Source organism: Miniopterus natalensis, chromosome 11, assembly GCF_054644295.1.
Source record: "Miniopterus natalensis isolate mMinNat1 chromosome 11, mMinNat1.hap1, whole genome shotgun sequence".
Taxonomy (NCBI): Eukaryota; Metazoa; Chordata; class Mammalia; order Chiroptera; family Miniopteridae; genus Miniopterus; species Miniopterus natalensis.
The window spans coordinates 49,153,180-49,173,787 of NC_142091.1; the positions used below are offsets into that span (position 1 = coordinate 49,153,180).

The 20,608-nt window shown below is 43.9% G+C and overlaps 1 pseudogene; it reads right to left on the reverse strand.

The window, feature by feature from the left end:
• Positions 1-3,093: 3,093 nt before the first annotated feature.
• The window catches only part of LOC107546733 (isocitrate dehydrogenase [NAD] subunit alpha, mitochondrial-like), a 44,382-nt pseudogene continuing 26,867 nt past the window's right edge, over positions 3,094-20,608 (reverse strand).

Genomic DNA, 20,608 nt, shown 5'->3' on the forward strand with positions numbered 1-20,608 from the left:
GGACCCATGAAACTCAAGTGACAGCCCCCAACACACCCAACAAACCATGATGAGACAGGACAGACACACAGAATAACTGCTACAGACACTGGTCAAAAAGGGCAAGAAATACAAGGTAAAAAGTCCTATCAGGGTAATTGTAAATTCCACTGGGCAAATGTCTTTTGGTTAGGTTTCAAGGCCTGAGAACAATTCTCTCTGGGTCTCGGCTCTGCTTTCAGAATTGTCCTTCCTTTTTTTTGAAAGATAACATGTTTGCAACTTGGTCATTTTATTAGCCTGCTTCTAGCCAGTAGAGTTTGTGGGTCTAGTAGCTTCATTCAATTTTGTACTTTTCTTGTCCCTTTTAGACCAGGTTGGCAGTGTTTCTGCTGAAACTTTTTTTTTCAAACACCTTTTGGGTCTTTCATGGACTTCACAGGGATTTGCTCCATTAGGCAAAAAGGAACCACCACAAATCTTTTCAGGATAATCCCTTCTCCTTTCTTGGCTATTTTTTTTAACAGACATAAAAACTCTTTAACATACTGAATTACACACTCATTTTAAATATCAAACAGTTGTAGAATTAATCCCAAACCTATTTTCATGGTAATAGACCACATTTTTCGTTGTTGTTGTTGTTCAAAATATTAGATGTACCTTTTTCTCTCCAATGACCCATTCCACCCCGTCCCTCCTTGGCTCTTGCTGAAATAGCTGAGTGACAATGCTTTTAAGTCTCCTGGAGACCCTCTAACTTCATTGAAAGGATCTGTAAGGCACACTCTAAATCTCTTGTAAGGCCCCTTAGTGTGACTGAATGTTCTGATCTCTTGAGCTTTCTGCGGTTTTATCAAAATGCTATATAGTAATGACCTCAGCCTTTTCTCTAGAGCATGTTGCTCTAAGAGTGACTCTCTTAATTTTTGCATATTTTGCCGCATGGAGACACAGATTCCGCCCCCCTCCCCCAAATCAGTAGGTCTTGTTTCCTTCTTGTTCAGAGTTTCAAGAGTCTTTCCCTCAATTTCTCTCTCTCTTCTTGCATTTTATTGTCAACAAGAAAAAAAAAACACCCAGGTGGCACTTTCAATAAGCAACAGTACTATGTCAAAGTTCATCACTTACAATTTCTCCTTTTCAAACATAACTGCAGGAGACAATTTTTGCTAAGTTTCTGTCATTACATAATGAGGATTTTTCCTTCCTCAGTTTCCAATAACATGTTCCTCACTTCCTTCCGAGTTCTCACCAGCAGTGTCCTTAAAAGTCCAGATTTCTACTAACGTCTAGTCAAGGTGTTTTGAACTTTCTCCTGCATGCTTTTCAAAACTCTTTTAGCCACTGCATATTCTCTGGCTCTACAACTGCTCTCCCATTCTCAGGTATTTAGTACAGCATAATCCCACTTACAGTTACTAAAATCTGTTATCTACATAGCAAATTAGCATACACTCAGCGGTTTAAAAAGCATACATTCCCACAACCATTGCCTTAGTTCCAGCCCTTATTCATTTCATGCCTGGCTTATAAATCTTGCAATAACCTTACACAGAGACGAAAAACAGGTTCAGAGAAGGTCAAGTATCTGATGAAAGGGAGCTCAACCTCTAGTCTCACGCTCTCCCATCTTATGATTTCACTAGAATATTACGATGCTTTGTACAAACACAGAAGAGATCAAATACATTAAATGGGACTATACCCGATTCTTAGAGAACTGGAGGCTGTAAATAAAAGCTAAGAATTGTATTATCTGCTTTTCCTCAGCCCAGCTTCCCTTTAGCAATATAAACCATTAGTGAGCTGCAGAAACCCAGAATAATTCTTGTAAAACCTGGTTCAAGGATTTAAGCCTCAACCTGAAACAGCTGCCAAACAGCCCTGCTGTACTGCTCCTTCACAGCACTCGCCACAGTTTGTGGTCCACCCTTAGACAGACTTTCCCCTCACCAGATGCAGCTCCCCGAAGCCCGGCTCTTCGCCCCCTTCTCCTCTTCATCCCTAGCACCTGGCAAGAGTCTGGGTGGTTGTTGCACATAAATGAACGGACTCAGAGCCGAACAGGTGAGCTGGGCCAGTGCCAGCGCTGCCACCCGCCCGCCTGCTCCTGAGGCCGGGCGCTCTCCCGACGCAGGCTCGTTCCCGCCCTTTCCCTGCCGGTTAGCAGCCGCGGGGCTGCCTGCGAGTGCCTGGCTGGCTGGGTGCACTTTCCTCCCCTGTAAAAGGGAGAAGCAGCCCTAGCTGATTTGGTTCAGTGGTTAGAGCCTCAGTCCTCAGACTGCAGGGTCCTGGGTGCGATTCCGATGCCTGCCGGAGGCAACCAATTTATGTGTCTCTCTCACACTGATGTTTCTCTCTCTCTTCCACTCTCTCTGAAAAGCAACGGAAAAAATATCCTCCACTGAGGAGAGGATTAGAAAAAAAAAGGGGGGAGGAGCAGAGCCCCTCCCGGCTGGGCCTTGGGGCGAGTTTAAAGGAGTCCCTGCTGGAAGGAGCCTGGCCCACAGCAGACACAGTCTCCCGGTTTGCTAGGAGGATGCTCCTGGCCTGTAGTCAGCACGACACTGCTCGCCCTGCGCTGCAGGACTCCGCACCGATTTTTAGTCACTCATTCTTTCTTTCACAATCATTTACCAGAGCCCACCTCTCCGCCAGGGCCTTCCCGAGCGCTTGCTAATCCCCACGGCAAACGCCCAGAGCAGCCGTCCTTAATAGAAACAACCCATAACTTCCTATTACCTATTAACTCGGTTCTAGAGCTCGGATTCCGGAGAAGCTGCGGGTGTAACCTAACCTACACCGAGTTCCTCGGAGCAAGAAACTGCCTGAGGCGCGTTCCCGGAGGGCAGAGCCGGTAGGCCCCTGGTCATGGCGGGTTCAGACCCGGGGGCCACTGCGCAGGCGCGGTGGAGGAGGCCCGGCGCCCAGATCCCGGGCTGGCGCGGTTTCCGGCTACGCTGGGCTCCCGGGGCGGGGTCGCGGCGTGGAGGATTTCCACCAACCGCGGGAGCGCGGGAAGAGGCTCCTGACCGCTGCGGGCCGCTTCCGGCCATCGGCTCGCCCGGTGGTATGCGTGTACCTCGCGGTCTGCCTGGCTCTGATTTCTCGTCAGCGATATGGAGGCATGGCGGAGCTCTGCCGATAAATGGCGGCCCCAAGGGACTGGGGGAAGCCCCTGCTGAAGCGGATCCCCAGAGGGAAGAGCGGCAGGAAGAGCTCGCCGCTGGGTCGCCTGCACGCCTCAGCTCCCAGAGGCTCCCGCGGGGCCTGGGGCCTTGCTCTGCCCCCAGCCCCTGTGAACCACCGGTGGCCAGATAGCCCGAGGCCCCGTGGCCGTGGCTGCTGGGGACAGTTACTTCTGCCTTTGCCCGGCTCGGAGTCCGCTGAGGGGAGGTGGCGGTGGTCCTTTGGGCTGCGAGTGCCCTCGGTGAGCGCCAAGCGGCGGGACACGAGGCCTCTCCCAAGGTGCTGACCTCGGGGCTGGAGGATGTGGGCACAGCCTCCCTGACTGGGCTAGGCCCGCGATTTTCAACCATTTTCACCGCATGGCACACAAAGGAATGACTAATTCTGTGGCACACCAAAAAATACCAATTTTGCGGATCTGACAAAAGAATAGGTATAATTTTGATTCCTTCACACTGAACGGTTATTGTATTGGTGGTGTCATTTTTAAATTTTTTATTTTATATTGTTTTTATTTTTTTTAATCCTCACCTGAGGATATTTTTTCCCGTTGCTTTTTAGAGAGAGTGGAAGGGAGGAAGGAGGGGGAGAGAGAGAGAGAAACATCAATTGGTTGCCTTCCCCCGGTGCCCCAAACAGGGCCCAGGGTCAGACCTGCAACAGAGGTACGTGCCCTTGACTAGGAATTGAACCCATGACTCTTGGGTCCACTGGCAGAGGCTTTAACCACTGAGCCACACTGGCCAGGGCTGTTGTCAAATTTTTCTGTATTTGACAATCTGAGGGAAAAGAAGTCAGTGCTCCGACTAAATAGGCAGGTATTACATGTTTTAAAAATTCTTGCTGCACACAGGTTGAAAATTGCTGGCAGGGGTAGGCAGACCCTGCCTCCTTTGAACCAGCCCTTTCTAAGGGTGTCTTTTTAGGAATCAGATCTGCTTAGATCGACTAGGAAAACTGAAAAGATCATCAGCACTGCAGGCTTTAGCTGAATTTGGTAATTTTCAGAATCTCTATTAGAGAATTGACCCATCAACATGAAAATAATCTTACTCTTATTCATCTGTTCTTTCCTCATGGTTTGAGACATATTTGTGTGTGATCCTGTAGGAATTCTGATTAAGAAATATTTACGTGATTAACTCCGGTTCCCTATCTTTTTACTCTCTGGTTTTAGAGTAAAATGGAAAAATAATTGTGAGAAATGTTAAAGGAAAAATCCACATATTCACAATGGCATCACTCAAATTAAAAGCCCATGATACCAATCCTAGATTTAATGTTTGATCTAATTGCAGTTTCAACCTCTCCATCCTTCTTCCTATAAAAACCTTCCATTTTATACAACCCCTCAGAGTACTTTTCTAGTCGTTAGATGGGATGCTGCCCGATTCACTACAATTGCTTAATAAACCTGTTAGAGCCAGGCCGGCGTGGCTCAGTGGTTGCGCACTCGATCCCCAGCAGGGACCGTGCAGGAGGCAGCCAGTCAATGACTCTCATCATTGATGTTCCTATCTCCCTTCCTCTCTCTGAAATTAAAAAAAAAAGAAGACCCAAAAAACACACCTATTAGATCTTCAAATTTACTGTTTATTTTTATTTAATTAATTTATTTCAAAACCTAGCTCAGCCATTCAGAGAATCATCAATCGATCGATCAGCTGCCTGACCAGGAGATCCATTGGTTCATAGGTTGATGCTCAACCACTGAGCCACGCCAGCTGGGCAGAGTTTAAGCGGATTATTGCTAAACTTAGTCCTCAGTGTTTTACCAGAGGTCAGTGGAGATGACCTAGGATACATATTGAAACTCCAGGTGGGGCACAATAAGGAACTAGGACCAAAGGAATATTACCTATGGGACTCATGAGGTCAGCCCTGCCTGACTTCCCCAACATACTTGCAGTGTCTGAGCTGGCCACAACTGTTATGCAGTATTAGTACTCAGTTCAAGAGTGGCCCTGTTCCACCATTTATTTTCAAAAAGGATTAATTTCCATTTCAAAAATATCTTCCCATTCACTTAAAGTAAGATGCATTCCTTCTTTGGCATTCTTCCCCTGGCTACATTAGCAGAGTAGAGCTGGATCCTTGACAGCACCCTGACTAGCAGCACTGATGAGATGCCTCTTCCCCCTCTCCCACCACCCTTTGGTGGATAGTGGAGAGGGCGGTCTGCAGAGTCACTAAAAGTTTCTCAGAACACAGATCCTCCCGTCATCATTTATCATGGTCTCTCAGTGCTCAACAAAGAGAAATAGCTTACTGCATTTGCTTCTAGAGTGATAGAAAATGATCAATAATGTTTGTGGATTTTATTACAACTGGAATGTTTGGTGGAGCAGGAAGTGAAAGATTTCACTGTTTCATGGTGTAGGAGGCAGACTGGCATGAGCAGAGCAGGAACAACAATGGGCCAGGTATGGAATGTAAACGGTGGGAAACCCCAGGTCCTTAGCAAGGGACAATTGTAGTGTGGAACCTCACCCCCAGGGTGACTTTTCCTCCCCTATAGCATATTGATGATCTTTTGGTTTAGACCCCCTGACCTTTCATATTGCTGGTCATGTGGTTTGGACTCTCCCTTGACCTTTTCTTCCCTGGTGTGTCTGCTAGTCTTGTGGTTGAAGATCTTAGAGGAGGAACTAAAGGGCTGGAGATAGCCTCATACAACTCCCAGACAAGCCCTTGCAAGACCACTCCCTTAAGCATTAATTAAATCCTAGAGATAACATCTGGGCCTTTGTTGTATTTCACCTCCAGACCCAGAAAAGCAGCAAGGCCAGGTGGGGCGACGCCGTGGCTGATGTCAGGACCAGCTGTGATGACTAATGAGACCCTTGCCCTGGGGTCAAGCAATTGGTGGAGACCACTGCCCTGAAAGGACACACCTGGAAAGCTGATGAATATTCTATTGAGATCCTCTCCTGAGACGGTCCCTAAATCCCCACCTTGGGAAACAGATAAAACCTTTTAAGACAAAAGAACTTCTTTCTCTCTTTGTGCCTTCCCCCATCCCCTGCTTTCCCCAGGACATCCTCCTGACTCTCTCTCTCTCTCTCTCTCTCTCTCTCCCCCTCCCCCCCCTCCCCCCCTCTCCCCCCCCCCCAAGCCTTTTTCTTTTCCTCAAGGGTCCTTCTTTTGCCTCTATACCTTGTTTCTTTGAGCCCACAAAGCCATGGCTCACTTTTTCTACCTCTGTGACTTCCTAAATAAAATTTTGCTTGTATTTGAGTCTTGGCTCTGAATTCTTTCTTAGTCAGAACCCAAGTACCGAAGTTGCTAAACTGAGGTCTGGTAACATTCTGGTGCTGTTTTGCCGCCAACAGTGGCAGGGGTCCCATCTTCAGTATGCAGGGTGGAATGGGTGCCTGGAAAAATGTGAAAACCCTGTACATGTCTCTTACATTTCTGTGTGTAGATTAGTAATAGTTTCAACTATTACTGTGTTCCATTGGGAGCCTTTTTCTTAGCCTTTGGGAGCTATCCCTTCAAGGCTCATCCTGAGGGGCAGCATCAGGTGAAAGTGTCTCCCTGCCAGTTCTTCAATGGCTATGATCCTGGCCTGAGCCCTAGGTGTTCACATTGCACATAGTGATGCAAGGAGCATAAATGTGCCTCCTTTGTGTGCTCACAGTTCTGTTTCATCAGAATGGGAGCAAGAGAGTCAGAGAAAGTACCAAGAGGAGCCAGTTTGGAGCCTGAGGCAAAACAAAAACAAAAAGCCCCTGATATTGGCTAATTAAAATTTTGTTAACTTAAAAGTAAATAGGTCTTTCAAAGTGAGAGGCAAAAAGCATTTATTTGAGTTCAATAAGTATAGTTATTCAGGACACACTGATTCAGGCAGAAGCCCAAATAGTATTTGAATTAGAAGACAAAGGCAATGGGAATTTATGAGAAGGGGAAGGGGAACGATTACATCAGCACAAGGAAGGCATTTCTATAGGTGCAGATAACACAACAAGGTGATGTTAATTCTAAACAATGTTTTTAATTTTTGGTCTAATAGTCATGATAAGGCCTTCCTTGTTATCTTTGTAAACAGATTTTGGGGATACAATGTTGTCCTAGGTTAATCCAAAGGTTATTTTGTTCCATTTTAATATTTCAAAGATTTGAGGCATACATAAGGTGTGCAATGCAGCTCTGGCTCTATTTATCTGGGGGGGGGCACAAATTTGATATCTTGTTTATTAAGAATTTTTGCATTAATTTCAATTTTAAAGTGTTTTATTAAAATATCTGGATTATGGAACTTTTTGCTTCCACGGTAAACGCCTCACTTGCCTCCCCATAGTCCTGATCCTGGGAGGTAATTACGGTACAAATGATGATTTTGAGGAAAAAGTGGTATGTAGGAATGGGTTTGCCCACTTGTATTTTCTGGTGCTCCTAGGAGCCAGGTACTGAAGTGGGGCTGGCAGAATAGTGGGGCCTCTAGATAGGACTTGAGGGGCCTTATAAAAGTTTCTCTTTGATCACTATAAAAAGTACCTTGTCGGCCTGAATTTCAATCTTTACCCAATAATTAATGAGTTCAATATTCCCCCGAATAGGCTGAGTTGGAAAATGGAAACCCTGATGGTCCAGAGTATAGTAATAGGAAGTTCCTAAAACTGCAGTTATAGGTGAATGAGTGTATTCCAATATTTTCTTAGAGGCAGGACAGAATGGTAGGCATGATGGCATTGATATCTTGGAATCTGTGGCAAGGTGATAATGATGGTGATGTGTAAGGGGGATTGAGAAAGGGATACACAAAGGTAAAGGAAGGTTTCAATGAGAACTTCTTCCCCTTCACAATTTTTCCAGTCTAAATGGCAGCAGAGAGACAACATACCTTCCAGGAGTCATTCCTAACATTACCTGGGATGTTCAGGTGACCACCCCAGGCACTGTCTCTCCTCCAGCTCCCTACTGAATCATCCTCTAATCATGACATCTTCTATCCTTGTATTTAAATAGATTAGAAGTCTAAAGTGGGTGAACACTTTGTGACCACCCTGTTGAAGACCCTCTTCCAAATGTGGTATCTGAGACTCAGAGGAGGTGTAATGCTCTGTCCAAGATCACACAGAACAGGACCAGTGGTATCAGAAATCTGGGCTCTGGACTTGTTGCATCTTCTTTCTATCATTCATCACAAAATTATTGAGTACCTGACCAGACTAGGTGCTGGGGGTGTAATGGTGAGCAAAACCAGTCATGGTCCTCACTTTTCTGGGATTTACAGTCTATTGGGTGATACAAATGTCAATCAAATAATCACAAATGGCTATATCATTAGAAACATTTACATTCTAAAGAACCGTTCTACAAGCATGTATATATAACCCAGGTACTGTTGTTGTCAGTGTTGTGGGTCAGAAATTGCAGTCTGGACCATAGAACCGGCTTATATCCAGGGACTTATCTTCCCCAGAATCATGTTCATGGCCAGTTTCACTGAAATTATTCTCAAGTTACTGGTCATCTATGGGATACTGAGTGCCAAGTAGGGAGAAAAAGGAAAGTGGGTGTAACATGATCCATTCTTTAAAGTGTGTGAATATCACTCAGAGAGCCACTTTAGTCTAAATTGGAAGGCTTCTTACTCTTGCTTTGCAAATTATCATAAACATTTTTATATTGGACAAAGACCAATGTAATAATAATAATGCTAGAAATGACATGTGACCATCTGAATATAAAAAAGGAAAAAAATAATTATAAAACATAGACGTAAGAAACCAAAAAGCATGGTATCTGGGATCATTTGGGGTGGGAAATATCAGTCCCACACTTCTCAAAGCCTGAAGCCACCACCTGTAGGGCAATAGAACACACAATAATTCATGTTCTTGTTAATTGAGCATGCTCGTAAAATAAGATTAAAGTTATTTTAATAACATTCTTTTTTTCTTTTTTTTTAATATATCTTTATTGATCTCAGAGAGAGGAAAGGAGAGGGAGAGAGAGACAGAAACATCAATGATGAGTCATTGATCGAGCCCGCAACCCAGGCATGTGCCCTGACCGGGAATCGAACCCCGATCGCCTGGATTCCAGGTCGACGCTCAACCACTGAGCCACGCCCGGCCGGGCTATTTTAATAACATTCTAACTAACAGTACAGGGGAAGCATATTTTGTATTTTTGGAAGGTTGGCTGAGTTTCTGACACACAAAGAAAAATTCTTAGCACTTGAAGGATTGGCTTCAGTTATCTAAAAAGTGTCCTGGAGCTTTAATTTCCTGACAGTGATGATGAAGGACAATGATGAAGACACGAAGCCTCACAGCAATAGATTGTTGGTGCAATTGCTCCCTCTTCCTGATTTTATAGTACCCTCAGGTGACGCAAGAAGAGTGATCTGGCCTTTTTCTCTGAACCAAAAGATAAATTTAATTGTCGTGGAACATAGCCTGAGCAATTCTTTGATGTCATTTATGAAACTTGTCTACCTCTTGGAGTGACCAACCTGGTCCATCCCACTGCATCTTGGTACATATCCTAGTAGCTCTGAGCTACAATTCTGGAAGGCATAGAGTGACCTGGTATTACTGAAAAGTAGTGTAGGGTTAATTAACACAACACAAAGTTTACAGTAACTTTAGAGGATTTCAAAATTGAAAGGAACATTAGGAAGCATTCAGTCCAATTCAAGCTCCATTTTACAGATGCAGAAGCTGAGACCCTGAGTGGAACAATGACTCACTCAAGGTCACACGTTGTTTGGCGGCAGGAACAAGAACACAGTGTGCTGATTGCTGGGGCTTTGTTCTTTCCCTTTCTCAGGCTGCCTCAGCTGAGAGTGAGTTAAGCCTAAAATGTGATAGATAATACGAGGCACGCCAATGCAAAGTCAGTTCACGGGTGTTTGAGTTCCAATTTGAGTAAAATGGCTGAATTTGTTTAAGCAGATTTATCAACACAGAATAAAAAGAAATTTTCTACTGGTGTGAAATGTTTGTCTCTTTAATTATTTAGGAAAATTCAGGATTTACAGTGACATAATGGATATATACATAATTTTTTTGCTGCAAAACTATATGTTTCCCACACATTAGTATTTTTAGATAATTTACGTACTGTGAATGAGAAGGGCCACATACTAAACCTGATAAGCTCAGGAGAGGTCTACGTGCTGGCCTTTACAAACTCAGAGACCTAAAGAATCACATAGGATGGTCTGAAGTTAAAACTTGTTAACTAAAAGCAGTTTATGGCAGGTGTCCTAGGCTAGAATCTTCCAGCCAAAAGTTAATCTGTATCTTAATTGAGCCAGTCTATTGTCTTTTGCATCTATGATAACATACCTTTGAAATGTCAGGGTAACTTCCCTTTTTCCGGACCCCACAGGGCACACTGAGCTGCCCTGGAGCAGAGACCACAAATCCCCTCATTGTTATGTTTATCATGTTAATTGTTACTGTTAGCTATTCTGTACCCAGCTATGTAAACGATGTATATGTCTATCATTTGACTTTTTATCCAGTCCCAGAGATTTCCCTCTTTGCTTTCTCCAGCCAACCTAATCTACCACCAGTAGACGTAATGTAACTTCCTGTCTTCTCCTTTGATGCTAATGAACAAAATAAGGTGCAAAACTGCCATTCCCTGGAGCATTTTCTCGATCCGTTGTGATTTTGCTTCCTGGAATTGTCGTCAGTTTGGGTAAAATAAGCTTGTAAAAAGTCTTACAGGTTTGAATGTTTCTTACGTTGACAGTATTGTCATTATATCTTTTATTACAATCAGTTTGGTCTGAAAAACCTGACTATTTTTTTAAATTGAGCACAGTCATTTCCTTAGAGAAGCAGGGGCCTGAACAAATATGGCTGAAAAAGAAGAAAAAAAAAAAAGAGAGAGAATCTGTGGACTAATGATATACTTTAGTAAGAAGCTGTCAACGTAAGAAATGGAAGAAATGTCCAGACCTGTAGAGAATTTTTATGAGTTTATTTGAGCCAAACTGAGGACATATATTGGGAAGCAGAATTTCCACAGATTAGAATCAGAGGGTCGCATGAAATCCATGGGTGGTAGATTAATGAGGCAGGAGAAAGCAAAGTGGGGAATCTCTAGGATAAAAAGCAAAATGGAGAAACACACACTTTTACTTTGGTGGGCACAGGATAGCTAATGATTCACGTTTACAGCCATAGGGATGATATTCTGGGAATAAGTTAACAATGAGGGGTGCTGTGGTCTCTGCTCTGGTGCCTGCGGTTGTGCCTTCAGGGATCAGAAAGGAACCTTACTCTGACATTTCAAAGATTGTTAACTTAGATGCATAAGAACAATGGACAGGGCTCACAAGGTAAAGATAGACCTTTGCTGCTCAGCTGTTGAGCGTCAACCCAGAAACCGAGAGGTCATTGGTTCAAATCCCGGTCAGTACACATGCCCTAAAAAACCCCCAAAGATTGACCTTTGCTAAGGAAGCTAGAGGCCAGGGATGTGACTTCAGGCTTTGGAACCCGCACTGGTAGTAGTCTGTAATCAGATTCTCTGAGTTTGTCAGTCCTGCTATATGCCCTCCCTTCCCCCAGCTTGTTAGATTTATCGCATAGGCCTATTTCACAAAGCCTATGGTGGAACTGCATAAATGTTGATGCTTACATTTAAGTAAATTTAGAATATTATTACTAAATTCACGTTTAACAATTCATAGAACACAAGTATCTCATTTTCTGTTTCAAGTTTGTTTGTGGGCTTCTCATCATATTTATATGTTGATATCTTTTTTTTTTAAATTTATCTTTATTGTTGAAAGTATTACAGGTGTCCCATTTCCCCCCCCCCCAATTGACCCCCTCCACCTTGCTCCCACCCCCTCCCCAGGCCTTCACCCCATTATTGACTATATCCATGAGGTTATGCATATATGCATATAACTTCTTTGGTTAATCTCTTCCCACCCTCCACCCCCCTTCCCTCTTCCCTCTGAAATATGATCATCTGTTACATGCATCAATGTATCTGGATCTATTTAGTTCATCAGATTCTCTTGTTCATTAGTTTCTTGTTAAAGAAGATCCTTCAACATTTTCTGTAGTGCTGGTTTGATGGTGATGAGCTCCTTTAGCTTTTCCTTGTCTGAGAAGCTCTTTATCTGACCTTCAATTCTAAATGACAGCTTTGCTGGGTAGAGTAATCTTGGTTGTAATTCCATGTTTTTTATCACTTTGAATATTTCTTGCTACTCCCTTCTGGCCTGCAAAGTTTCTGTTGAGAAATCAGCTGACAGTCATATGGGTGCTCCCTTATAGGTAACTAATTGCTTTTCTCTTGCTGCTTTTAAGATTCTCTCTTTGTCTTTAACCTTTGGCATTTTAATTATGATGTGTCTTGCTGTGGGCCTCTGTGCTTCCTGGACTTGTAAGTCTATTTCTTTCCCTAGGTAGGGGAAGTTTTCTGTAATTATTTTTTCAAATAGGTTTTCAATTTCTTGCTCTCTTTCCTCTCCTTCTGGCACCCCAATAATATGAATGTTGCGCCTCTTTTTTTTTTTCTTTTTAATATATCTTTATTGATTTCAGAGAGAGGAAAGGAGAGGGGGAGAGAGAGATAGAAACATCAATGATGAGACAGTCATTGATCAAGCCTGCAACCCGGGCATGTGCCCTGACCGGGAATTGAACCCTGATCGCCTGGGTCCTAGGTCAACGCTCAACCGCTGAGCCACGCCCGGCCTGGCTGTTGCGCCTCTTGAAGTTGTCCCAGAGGCAACTTATGCTATCTTCATATTTCTGGATTCTTTTTTCTTTTTGCTCTTCTGGTTGGGTGTTTTTTCCCCCTCATATTCCAAATTGCTGATTTGATTCTCAGCGTCCTCTACTCTAATGTTGATTCCCTGTAAATTATTCTTCATTTCAGTTCATGTAGCCTTCATTTCAAATTGGTACTTTATTATGTCATCGATTTTCTCAATTATTTTTGTCATACTCTTATTAATATCCTTGAGCATCCTTATAACCATTATTCTGAACCCTGTATCTGTTAGCTTGCTTGGATCTATTTCATTTAGTTGCTCTTCTAGAGATTTCTTCTGTTCTTTCCTTTGTGACATGTTTCTTTGCCTCCACATTTTTGGCTGCTTCCAGGTGTTTGTTTCCATGTATTAGGTAGAGCTGCTGTGTCTCCTGGAATTTGTAGAGTGGCTTTGTGTAGTAGGTGTCCTGTACGGTCTAGTGGCTCAGCCTCCCCAGTCACCTGAGCTGGGCCTTCTCGGTGCTCCCCTGTGTGGGCTGTGTGCACTGTCCTGTTGTAGTTGAGCCTTGGTTGCTGTTGGCGTCACTGGGAGGAATGACCCCCAGACCAATCAGCTGTGAGGACCAGCTGCAACTACAGCCAGAGAGCTGCTGTGCTGGAGACACCCCTATGGAGCAGGATTTACTTCGGTGGAGCTTTGGTGTTCACCAAGTGCGCCCCTTGAGTGTGTCACTTGTGGATGTGGTAGGGTTGTAATCCAGCGTGGTCGAGTCTGACCACCAGGTGCACTGTCTCTGGGGCCTCCCGGGAGTTGCAAAGTCAGCCTGTGCCAGTGCCTTGCCCAGGGCCACCCAGCGTGAGCTACACAGCAAACCGTAGTTGGCTGCTACTTGTGCTGGGCTTGGAGGTGCCCAGGAGAGGCCAAGCTATGAGCCAGTGCAGCTGCCGCTAGTGCCAGGCTGGGGCCACTTATCAAGCCGCATGGGACTCGCTGCTGCTTGTTTGAGAGATTTTAGGAAAGTCCTAAGCATGAGACTCGAGAGGCCACTTGCACAGAAAAGCCCCTGGAAATGGCCTGGATGAGCTGCAGGTGGGGAGGGGCGGGGCCCCCGGGAACCACGGGGCGGGGCCAAAGGCGTGAGTCAGGTGCTGGCGATTCAGACATGGCGCCTGCCTGCCGGCTGTGTGCGGGGAGGACTCGCCAAGGGAGACATGGCCTCCGCCAGCCCTTCTGCCTGGGAGGAAGCCGCCCCTCCACCTCTCGCCCGGATCTCAGGCAGGTTAGTTCCTCCCCGAGTGTCCCGGGTCCTTTCAGGCTGCTCCCAGCGCTGGGCTCAGAGGGAGCGTCCGAGTGAGTCCGCGCCGGGCCCTTTAGAGGAGCTGCTGGGGCTCCCGCAGCCTCCGCGACCCTCAGGGACAGTCCCCGCTGGTTTCACGGCCCGGAGTTGTGGGGACGTCTCTTCCCGGCCCTGGAGCCCTGGGCTGGGGGCTGCTGTGGGGCTGGGACCCCTCCCTCCTCCGGGAAACCCCCAGTGCGGAGATTCCCTCCCGGGTTTAACCCGGGGCACCGGGTGTGGGCCGCGGCCGGGTCTCTGAGATTCAGCCCCGCCCCGCCCGCGTCTCCGCCCCTCCTACCGTCTGGGTGCTCCTTCAGCTCCCTGGCTGTGGGGCTTCTGTGCAGCCAGGTCTCAGGAGGCTCTGAGGGACGGTGGTTCTGTATTTCAGTTGTCATTTTGATGTGGTTGCGGGAGGCGGCGGGCGCAGCTGCTACCTACGCGCCATCTTGCTTCCTCCTCATGTGTTGATATCTTTAGAACAATTTTACAATTAGGTTTACAGTCAAGCTTTCAAAATTACCCCTGTTTGCTTTGGTTGAACTATGTAAAGACTGTAGTGTTATAATGAACATCTTTCTTCATATAAGATTCTGTGTTTGAAACAATTTCCAAGTGCAGAATATTACCGATATTAGTCAGATTTCTCCAGAGGAACAGAACCAATAGAATATATAGAGAGACTGATGAATAAATGTGTGAGATTACAGGAATTGGCTCACACCACTATGGAGGCAGTTGTTTACTGGAGAACCAGGCGAGCTGGCGGCGTAAGCCTGAGTGCAAAGGCCAGAGGACTAGGAGGGCCGGTGTCTGAGAGCAAGAGAATGGGTGCCACAGCTCAAGCAGAGTGGAAAGTCACCCCTCGCCTTCGTTGGTTAGGATGATATTCCTTACTTAGTCTGTGGGTTCAAATGCTAATCTTTTCCAGAGACTAACTGTAACGACACACCCAGAAATAATGTTTTACCAGCTATCTGGGCATTCGTTAGCCCACTTACACTGACACATACAATTAACCATTACCTTACATTACTGCCAGTTCACTAAGCAGAATTCCAGTTTGGGTGCCCTGATACCTGAATTTGTCTGCTTCCCGAGGGCGCAGTTCTCTCTGGTAGTATCCTACTATAGAGCAAGCTACCAACCAGTTCATCTCCCTTCTACTTTCTCTCATAATAGGCCCTTTGATAGAAGACTTTTGGCTCTCTGTCGAAAACCATAATCTCTGTACAGTTTGGAACACTGCAGTTAATTAGAGATCTTTAAATCCTGCCAAGATAGAGGAAGGGCCAGGATTAAAAAAAATATTGTCTTGTTCACAAGTGGATTGACCCAAAAGCAGTATTTTAACCTAAGCTATGAAATAACATTTTTTTCAGTAGCTATTTCCCCAGGTGTTGAAGCAAGAAACATCCAGATCCGTAAGAATTTTTATGAGTTTATTTGAGCCAAAGTGACAACAATTGCTGGGAAGCAAAACCTCAAAGGATTGCGAAAATGCTCAGGACAAGGGCAGTTTTACCACTTACTTTATACATCAGAATCAAAGGGGAATATGCAAGGAGTTTACAGGAAATTCATTGTGATAGATTAGAAAGGTGGGTGGGGTGAGGTGGGGAGGGGAAGTAAGGGGAGGGGGTAGATCTCTGTGATTGGATTAAAAGTAACCGGAATAGACACATACTTCTTTTACATAGGTGGGTATAGGATAGTTAACAGTTAACAATTAACACATTAACTGTAACAATGAGGAGCTCTGTGGTCTCCCACTCTGGTGAGAGATTGTGCCCTGAGGGGTCTTGGAAAAAGGGAAATTACTCTGACATCCCAAAGGTATGTAGATATAAAAAGACAATAGATTGGCTCAGATAAGGTAAAGATTGACCTTTGTCAAGAAAGATACTGGCCTAGGACCTGACTACCCACTATGACTCGCTTTTAGCTAGAAAGTTTTAATGTCAGACCATCTATGTGGTTACTTTAGGTCTCTGAGTTTGTAAGGCCGCCACACAGGCCTCCGCTGAGCTTATCAGGTTTAGTATGTGGCCCCTTTACATCCACAGAGGGGAAATGAAAACTTTGAAAAAATGCATTTTGGCTGTATAATACTGGGATTATAATGAGAAATATATTTTTGGCCTTTGTCCCCTTTCTGCACAGAGCTCCTAAAGTCCTTGGAATATTCTAAGTGTTGAGAGTAATAAAAGTGAGGTGACTTTTGGAAAGCACCTAAGGATGGGGGCTGGCTGCCAGTGTAGACAACCATGTGATTAGAGGGTTGAAACTTTCAGCGCCCCCCCCCCCCCCCCCCCGGACTCCTAGGAGGGGAGAGGAGCTGGAGGTTGAGTTCAATAACCAATGGCCAGTAATTTAATAATGCCTATGTAAGAAAGCCTTCATAAAAACTTGAGAGGACTAAAAACAAAAAAACAAAAAGAAAACTTGAGAGATCTAGGCTCACAGTCTTTCAGGTTGGTGATGTGGACAAAGAGGGCCACGCACTAACCTGACAAACTGAGGGGAGGCCTGTGTGGCAACCTTGCAAACCCAGAGACCTAATGTAACCACAAAAGATGGTCTGAAATTAAAACTTTTAAACTACAAGCAGTTTATGGCAGGTAGTCAAGTCGTAGGCTAGAATCTTCCTTCTCAAAGATCAACCTTTACCTTAACAAGCCTGTCTATTGTCTTTGGCATCTATGATAACATACCTTTGAAATGTCTGGCTAACAACCCTTTTTTTGGACCCCTCAGGGCAATGCACCAGAGCAAAGACTGTTGTTTTTATCATGCTAACTGTTGACCGTTAACTATTCTATACCCACCTATGTAAAAGACGTATCATTTTACTTTTTACCCAATCCCAGAATTCCTCCCCCGCCACCCCACTTTGCTTTCTCCCGCCTCCCTAATCTATCACCAGTGAATTTCATGTAACCCACTTACATCTTCTCTTTTGATAGTAATGTATAAAATAAGGTGCAAAACTGCCATTCTCTGGAACATTATCTCAGTGCGTTGAGATTTTACTCCCTGGCAATTGTTGACAGTTTGGCTCAAAAAAACTCACAAAAATTCTTTAGAGGTTTGAATATTTTTTACATTGACAGTGAACTGGTGGATATGTGGAAGTTGGTGCACCTGGAGAGGGCATGGGAGCTCTGAACCCTTTCCCCATTCCTTGCCCTATGTTTCTGTGGATGGAAAAAAAAGTGTTCTGTTGGAAAGTAACTTGCTGGGTGATTTGAGTGTAAATTCATTATTGGGCAGGTCATAGTGGGTAGTCACACCCCAGGCATACAGCTTTTTAGGTTTAACTTTGCCTTAAGCAAGTTCTGTCCATTGCTTCTGTACATCTAGGTTAACACACCTCTGAAATAACCACCCGCAAGAGAGCACATAATCTTGTTAACTACTCTGTAATTCAATTCTGCCTTGCTATCCCCTCCATAACCTTCCATATGCTCCCTCAATTTTCAAATGTATAAAAGAACCTGCAAAACTGTTAACTCCCCAGAGCACTTGAGATCTTGCTCCTCAGGCCTGTGTTGTCAGTTTGGCTCAAGTAAACTTAGGAAAGTTCTCTACAGGTTTGGATGCTTTTTATGTCGACACATCTCTTTCATCTGGCTGATCTAGAAAGTAAAATGTTTCTCTGGGTCCTGTGAGCTGCCCTGGCAAACTGACTGAACTCCAGGAGGAGGTTTCAGAAACTTCCAATCTGTCACCTGGGCTTGCTATTGGCATTTGAAGTGTAGGGGAGCTAGGATTGTGGGATTGAATTCTTAGCCTGTGGCATCTAATGCTACCTGCAGGTAGATAGTGTCAGAATTGAGTTGAATTGTAGGGTATTCAGTGTTACAAAACTCTGGTTCATGTGCCAGACGCTTCACCAAAGCCAAAATCCAAATATAAGGGTTTGAAGAAACTTGTACTGGTGTTGAAGAGTTGCTTGGTGGCATGGAAGAATCCCACACACTGGAACTGGTGATCAGACTGAGAGGCTGCTTATTACTAAATTTCAGAACTTCATAATAAGCTCAACTATGTCTACTGGTAGCCTAGAACTTACACATGAATTTAAAATAAAATCTAAACTACTCATTTTGTCTCGTAAAGTTTTGCGACTGTGTGTGTGTGTATGTGTGTGTGTGTGTGTGTGTGTGTGTTTCTGTGGGGGTGGTATTAAATTTCCAAGAGAACAAAAAATGTGTTCAAAGTATATGTAGTTAATTATCTCAGGTTATTTTAGAGTATATTATAAAATAGAATGTCTATTTTTTAACTAAAAAGAAAATTTAAAACTGGCCATCAGTGTCCAGAAAAAGTTATGAAAATAGTTAAATACTAAACTACAAGTAAGACAGTTACAGAGGAAATAGCTTTGCCTAAAAAGCTCTTAAACTTGTTTTAGAAAATGTTTGAAAGTTCAAGAAATTATTAATCAAAATGTAAATATATAATGTATTAAAATGAGTAAATATATAATTTATTAAAAAAGAATTACAACTGGTAAATAATAAAAATGCACAATCTCGCTCAGAATAATGAATGTGAAATAGAGCATCTCTGATATTCATAGAGGCTTTTTTTTCGGAAAAGACAAAAACTAGACATAGCCCAGGGGTCCATCAACAGAATCAATAAATACCTGAACTATAGCTCAACAGTAAAAAGGGAGAAAAACTGCTGGTACATGAAACAAGAGGGATGGATCTCAAAAACATTATGCTCAGTGAAAGAATCTTGATCTCAGATAGTACATACTGTATACCCTGGCTGGTTTTGCTCAATCGTTAGAGCATTGGACTGAGGACTGAAGGGTCCTGGGTTCGATTCCACCGAAGGCCACGTATTTCTGATGCACGCCGGTGGAGAGGCAACCAATTGATGTTTTTTTCTCTCTCTCTGCCTTCCACTCTCTCTGTAAAGCAATGGAAAAAATATCCTCAGGTGAAGATTAAAGAAAAAAAAGAGTACATACTCTATGATTCCATTGACGTGAGGTTCTGGAACTGGCTCAAGTTAACTAAGATTTAAAACACTGAAAACAGTGGTTGCCTCTGGGAAAAAGGCAGGTATTGGGGGCAGGGTTTAATGAAAAGAGTCATGAAGCAGCTTTTTGGCGTAATGGTGATGTCCTGTATCTTGAAAGAGGTTTGTGTCTCACAGGTGTACGTGTTTGTCAAAACTCATCAAATGGTACACTTAAGATTTACACATTTCACTCTATTTAAATTTTACCTAAAAAAAGACCAGTCAACAAATATTGAACTCCGTATTATGCTAAGTGAAATAAGCCAATCAGAGAAAGACAAGTACCATATGCTTTCACTTATATGTGGAATCTAATGAACAAAATAAACTAACAAACAAAATAGAAACAGACTCATAGATACAGAGAACAGGCTGACAGCTCTCAGAGGGGAGGGGGGTTGGGGGCTGGGTGAAAAAGGTGAAGGGATGAATAGATTTCTACGTATAGGTTAAAGCAAACAGAGAAATATTAATGATAAAGTCTAGATATTAGGTATGTGTGTATTAGTTGTACACTTCTTTCAACTTTTCTGTGTTTTCATTTTTCTTGGTAAATTGTCAACTAAAACAACTCTGAAGTATTATTTTTGCCTATTAAGTGAGCAAAAAATATATTAAAACATAAAAAAATGAGCCACAAAATATTTTTAAAAATACTACACAATAGCCCAGCCAGTTTGGCTCAGCTGTTGAGCATTGACCTATGATCCAGGAGCTTGTGGTTCAATTCCCAGTCCGGGCACATGCCCGGGTTTCGGGCTCGATCCCCAGTAGGGGGTGTGCAGCCCATCAATGACTCTCTCATCCTTGATGTTTCTATCTCTATCCCTTTCCTTTCCTCTCTCTGAAATCAATAAAGACATATTTTAAAAAAGCAGCACTACACAGTAGTGGTAATGATGCCTAGAAAGTGGTACTCTCTTGTTTATGGGTGTATAATCTGTGATCTGGTGTTAGGTACCAAGGAGACAACAAACTTGTACACGCAAACCATAATTCCAGCTGTGTAAAATTGTTGCATGTCTTAACACTGCTTGTAGTGGATGTCGTGTGCCATCCAGGTCTCATCATCGTGACTGAGGCTGCTATACTCCAACTCCCTGAAGTGTGGGCGGCTCCCAGATGAGTCATTTTCTGAGAATGCCTCTCAGCTACACTGATATGCCTTGGTCAAGGTCTGGGTTTCTCCATGGGATAACTAATATCAACACATATGGTCGAAGAGAGGACTGGCTACAAAATTTGTAGGGCTCAATGAAAAATGAAAATGCAGAGATCCTCGTTTGGAAATTATTAAGAAAGTGCCTAGAATTCTTACGTAGCTAGAATAGGCAAACTCAGAGAGACAGAAAGTATAATAG